Below are 6573 nucleotides of genomic sequence, written 5' to 3'. Positions count from 1 at the left end.
TGGCCACCTGATCATAAGAGCCAACTCACTGGAAAAGACTCTGATGCTGCTAAAGAGTGAGGAGAAGAAAAGAGAAGGGGATGACAGAGGATGAGATGGTTGGATGGCATCACCAACTCAATGGACATAAGTTTGAGCAAACTATGGAAGACAGTGAAGGACAGGGAATCCTGGCATGCTGTAGTGCACAGGGTCCCGAAGAGTACGACATGACTTAGCAACTGAACGACGGCAAGGGCATGGCACCAGCATGTTCTTATTTTAAGACTTCGTAAGCTAGGAAAAGGCAACCCACTCCAGTGTTCTTCCCTGAAGAGTTCCGTGGACAGAGGAGCCTGGCGGGCTACAGTCCACAGGGTCACAAAGAGTCAGACATGACTGAGTGACTCACCCTTTCAGAGCTACAGTAATCAAGAGAATGTAGTATTATCCTACAGCTACACAAACAGATCTGGAGGAGGAATGGCAGCCCGCTCCAGTATTCTTGCCTGGGAAACCCAATGGACAGAGGAGCCTGGCGGGCTACAGTCCAAGGGGTCGCAGACAATCAGACACAACCGAAGTGACTTAGCACACACGAATAGACTGATGAAGTAGGACAGAGAACACAGAAACAGACCCCCACACACAGACAGCTGGTTCTCAAAAAACGGGCAAAGGCAATCCAGTGAAGAAAGCATGGTCTTTAAACAAATACTGTGGAGAAGATGAGACCTCCACATACACACAAAACCTCACTCATACTTCATACCATATACAAAATTTATTTGAAATGGATCTAAATGGAAAACTAAATGACAAAGTCTCTAGAAGAAAACAGCAGAAAACTTTTTGGGCTCAGTGTGTATTTCTTAGATATGACACTGAAAATAAGATCCACATAAACTAAATTGATAAATTGATCTTCATTGAGGTTAAAAGCTTCTGCTCTTCAAAATACACATTGAAGAGGGTGAAAAGTCATAAACTGGGAATCAGATCAGATCAGATCAGATCAGTCGCTCAGTCGTGTCCGACTCTTTGTGATCCCATGAATCGCAGCACGCCAGGCCTCCCTGTCCATCACCAACTCCCAGAGTTCACTCAGACTCACGTCCATCGAGTCAGTGATGCCATCCAGCCATCTCATCCTCTGTCGTCCCCTTCTCCTCCTGCCCCCAATCCCTCCCAGCATCGGAGTCTTTTCCAATGAGTCAACTCTTGTTGCAAAACTTCTGTCTGATAAAAGACTTGTACCCAGAATACAAAAAGAATTCATAAAGCTCAAAGATAAACAACTCAATAAAAAATTGGGCAAAATTGAACAGTTTGAAGTAGATCTACGGATGGTAAATAAACACATGAAAAATGCTCAATCTGATTGGTCTTCAGGGAAATGCTAGTTAAAACCACAATGAGATACCGCTGCACACCTGTTCAAAAGCAGAAATGACAGATTGACCCCATCAAGGGCCCTGGAGGAACCAGGCGCCTCACAACAGCTGTGTGGGACCACACAGAATGGCCCGCGGAACACCACGCTGCAACTAGCCTGGCCGAGTTTTTAAAAAGTTAAACGTCCACCTACCATATAGCACAGTCACCTCCCTTCCAGGTATTTGCCCAAATGAAATGAAAACAAGTGTCCGTGCAAATGTACACAGATGGACACCTGTATACAAATGTCCACAGAAAGTTTATCGATAAGGGTCCCCAACTGGAAACATCCCAAATGGCCATTCCTGGGTGAATGGATGAAGTGTGGGCATTCACCCAAAGGAGCATTACTCAGCAGCAGCACGGGATGAACCGTTGATACAAACCACAACGCGAATGAGTCTCCAGATAATCCCGTTGAGTGTAAAAAGCTGTACAGGAAAGGGTACCCACTGCATAATGACACTTCTACGAAACTGCAGAAGATGTAGACCCACGTGTGGGGACAGACGCCCGGAGCAGGCAGCGTGTGGCGGGGGAGGGGAGTGTTTGGGGGTGATGGACAAGTCCATCCTCTTGACTTGGGGGTGGGTTCAGAGTGTATTCACACCTCAAGGTGTATCCAGCTGTGCGCACTGCAGTTCAGTACATGCCAATCATACCTCAGTAAAGATGCTCAGGAAAAAAGTGCTCAGTGCAGGAGGCGGGCGGGAGTTCAACCAGGAGGGATGAAAAGGGCTCGTAAGTGGCTTTTATGCGTTTTTCTTTTCTTTTCTTATTTGGTGAAAGGGAGTGGGCAGCCAGAGGGATGGGCTGGGTGTGGGCTTGGGGTCCCAGGGGCAGGCTTCCTCGGGGCCACTCACCAGCGGTGTGGCCAGAAGCATAGAGAGAAAGGACTCCTTGGTTGGCTAAATATAAGGCAGGCACACTGAAGGTCTCAAACAGGATCTGCGAGAGGCGTGGAAGCAGTCAGGGGGCGGTTTGCCTAAATTCCGTGCGCACACGAGTCCCTCTGGCCAGAGGAACATGACTCCCCCAGAGGGATCCAGACAGCAGGGTCAGGAACGCCCCTCTTCATCCCAGCCCTGCCCTGACGACCTCTGTGACACCCTGTCTCCCCGTCTACAGAACGGGCCACACCCTTCCCAGGTACCAAAGGGTGAGCGCCTTCTGTGCTGTCTCAGGACCTGCTAGAGGGCATCACGCCACCTTGTAAGCCACCGTTTCCTCACGGTGGGGAAAACACAGACTGCCAAAGCTTCTGAGAAGCCATTGCCTGTCCCTCCACTGAGTACACCCTTCTTTCCTCTCTCCGAGGGTGGGCAGACCCATGCCGACCAGGGTACTGGCCTTCCCCAGTCAGTAGAAATCGATCAGAGGCCAGACAAGACATTCAGGCAAGGCTCGATCGGGGTCCCTGTTGTGAAGGGGGCGTGGCAAGAACAAGCAGCAGGTGCCTGGCTGCCCCTGAGTGGGGATGAGCTGCGTCCTTACGCGGGGGAGGCTCAGGGTATGTCCAGGGGTGAGCAGAGGAGTGGTGTAGGTGGCTTGCCCGCCCCTCCGTGGTGCTGAGGGCAGGGGGCACCCGCAGGGCCCTGCTTCTGCCAGCACTACCCACTTTCTGTCAGTTTTTTTTTTTTTTTTTGCTGCAAGCTCTTCAGAAGTGGCAGTTGAGTTTTTCAGCGTCTTTGTATCTTTTGGTCGGAAATTTGTCCCCAGTGCACATGCACGCAGCTATTTTTGGTGTTGTATAGTTTCTTTGCTGGAGGAGAGGTGTGTCCCAGTGCAAGCACCACAGCAAAGGCCAGGTCCCAGGGCCTCCCGTCTCCAGACGTCATCGAAATTCCGACACTTGGACTTGGGACAACTCACTTGTTTCATCACGATGGAGCAATGAAAGCTAACGGCTATTGTGTGTCAACTAACAGGCCAGGCACTTAGTCCAGACATGGCTTGGTCAGGAAATCTCTCCTGGGTGCCATGTACGGGGAGAAGGAGCGCACAGAGGAGGCAGAGCCTCGTGTTTATGGCCCACGGTGGCGGCCCCCTGATGGGTGTGACGTAGGATCCCCCCAACCCCATCCACATGAGCGCCCAGCGGGCAAGAACGTGAGGGAACAGGTGGCAGGAGTGGGGCACGGGCTGCAGAGCACGCCGGGCACCGCCTCTGTGGCCCTGGTGGGGTGAGTGAACAATTTCCCAGCAAGATGGTGACACTGTGTCCACAGGACTACGGGTTCTTTGTTCCCTCAAGTCCTTCCTAAATCTTTTCCTTTTGGTTTTTTCTTTTCTTGGCTGGGCTGGTTTGCTGCACGCTGGCTCTGGTCTGGGTGCTTTGCTGCACGCTGGCTCTGGTCTGGGTGCGGGGGCTCCTCTCTAGTTTCGTGGCGGTGGCTTCTCTTGTTGCAGAGCCCGGGCTGTAGGCACACGGGCTCAGTAGCTGTGGTGAACGGGCTTAGCTGCCCCACGGCGTGTGGAATATTCTCGGACCGGGGATCGAAGCTGTGTCCCCATTGAGCCTGTGGTTGCGTTGGCAAGAGGATTCTTAACCGCTGGCCCAGCAGGGAAATTGTATCGGTTCTTCTGATGGCGGGACTCACCGTGGTGTCACTCGGATGGATGGCAGGCAGGCTTCGTCACGTACAGCTCCAAACCAGGGACAAGCACCAGGCTGCGCCATGGGGGTGGGACGGGAGTACACCAGGAACAGGGTGAGCGGGAGCTGTCGGGGACAGAGCACTGGTGGCCTGCGGGGTGGTCTGCCAGGTTGCAAGGGATCCTTTGGGTCAGCTCGTTTGGCTAAGGTCATGGGCTCCTGTGCATAGAAGCAGACCTTAACGGTCTAGTACCCGGCTCTGAAGCAATTAGGGCAGGTGTATGGCAATCCAGGACTCTTGCCTGGAAAATCCCATGGATGGAGGAGCCTGGTAGGCTGCAGTCCATGGGGTCGCTAAGAGTCGGACACCACTGAGCGACTTCACTTTCACTTTTCACTTTCATGCATTGGAGAAGGAAATGGCAACCCACTCCGGTGTTCTTGCCTGGAGAATCCCAGGGACGGGGGAGCCTGGTGGGCTGCCGTCTATGGCGTCCCAGAGTCGGACACGACTGAAGCGACGCAGCAGCATAGGGCCCTGGGGTGTGTGACAGGACCACAATCAGAGGGTTGGGGTGTGGGCTTAACCCGCTGCCCAAGAGGGAAATTAACCAGCCTCTAGCCAAGACCCCAAGCCAGGTCAAGACAGCCTTTTTAAACAGCATTACACATCTCTAGCCAAGACCCCAAGCCAGGTCAAGACAGCCTTTTTAAACAGCATTATACATCTCTAGCCAAGACCCCAAGCCAGGTCAAGACAGCCTTTTTAAACAGCATTATACATCTCTAGCCAAGACCCCAAGCCAGGTCAAGACAGCCTTTTTAAACAGCATTATACATGGAACACACACCACTGAGTGTGTGACTCACAGAGCGTGCTACCCTCTAAGGGGATTATTACAGAGCAGGGTCTGGGGGCTTGATGATTTACCACGAGAGGTGAGAACACACGTCCGCACGAAGATTAGCCTGTGAGTCTGTGCCATTCTTGGGCTCCCCCCACAACTGGATCCTGGAATTTGGATCCTAGTGGAGGTGGGAGGGCAGCTTTTACGATTCAGCTAGAGACCCTTCCCCTTAAAAACACAAAGGAAAAACCAGCTCCACTCCCCCTGGCCTGGCAAGAGCTTGGAAGGGTCTTCAGGGAACCTGAGGTCAAGCCCCATTTCATAGATGAGAAAACAGAGGCCTAGGGACAAGAACCAGCATTTAGTGAGTGCTTGATGGTGCTAAGCATTGGGACAAGCGCTTCACAGAGTTAACTCATCTCATTTCCATGGCGCCCCAGGTGATACCGTTATCATCCTCTGAGGGGGCACCAGGACACTGCGAGGACCAGTCACCCACCCGAGGTCACGGGCCAGCACTTGGGGGTCTCAATGCCAGCCCACGCCCTTCCCTGTGTGCTGGGCTGACCCTACACTGGTTTCTCTCCTGGGACCTGGCCCCCAGAAATCCTCTTCAGATACACATTTATTCTCGGAGGAGAACCAGCCCCGCAGTCCTCAGCCTGCTTGTCTCCAGGAGGAGACCCGGTTGTATCAGCTTCTGGACGGAGGGCCAAAGGCAGGAAGAGGACCGGCTGGAAGGCTGGGGCAGGACGGGGAGCTTGGCGCAGAGCTGCAGGTGTGAAGCCCCCTGTCCGCAGGGAGGGGGCATTCTGGGCCCCAGTGCAGCCGCCACGGCCGGCTGCCCCGGGTTTGTCTGCAGAAGCCCCTGCCCTTCAGCACTGCTCCATCGTGGGCTGCACTCCCAGGTCCCCTGCCCGGGGTGACCCACGGGGATCTGCCCGTGGGGGTCCCGAAGGGGAGACGAGGAGGTGGGAGAAGGCACTGGGCCGCTGGCGTCCCCACGCCCTCCGTCCGGGCCCCTCTGGCTGCTGGTGCCCCCTCCCTCCTGGCCCCTCTGGCTGCTCGTGCCCCCTCCCTCCTGGCCCCTCTGGCTGCTCGTGCCCTCCGGCTGCCCACTCAGCCCTGGCGGGTGTGTCAGCTCATCGCCAGCCCAGAGCCCTGAGCCTCTCCTGTGCCTGTTCTGAGACTTGGGCTCACCCATGTCTGTTGGCTCTTCAATAAACTCTCACCAACGCTACCCCATGTGGGCGTCCTTTGGTTTCCTGCTGGGATCCTGATACAATTAGGGAGTGAACTCAGAGACAGTCGTGGCAGAAGGGCAGGGAGCGGGCCTGGGGGTGGTGGGGAAGTGCCCGAGCCAGGCCTTGTGGCCGGCACTGCAGTTAGTGCCAGGCTGGTCAACTTGCCTGGGCACAGGGGGGCCAGACATTGGGTCAAACATGGGTCTGGGTGTGTCTGAGGGTGTTTCTGGATGAGACTGGCAATTAAGTTCATGTGCTAAGTGCTGTGCTCAGTCGCTCAGTCGTGGCCGACTCTTGCAGCCCCATGGACTGCGGCCCGCCAGGCTCCTCTGTCCATGAGATTCTCCAAGCAAGAATACTGGAGTGTGTTGCCATTTCCTTCCCCAGGGGATCTTCCCCACCCAGGGACTGAACCTGTGTCTCTTAAGTCTCCTACATTGGCAGGCAGGCTCTTTACCACTAGCGCCAC

Source organism: Bos mutus, chromosome 22 (genome assembly GCF_027580195.1).
Source record: "Bos mutus isolate GX-2022 chromosome 22, NWIPB_WYAK_1.1, whole genome shotgun sequence".
Classification (NCBI taxonomy): Eukaryota; Metazoa; Chordata; class Mammalia; order Artiodactyla; family Bovidae; genus Bos; species Bos mutus.
This window is presented reverse-complemented; position numbering follows the sequence as displayed.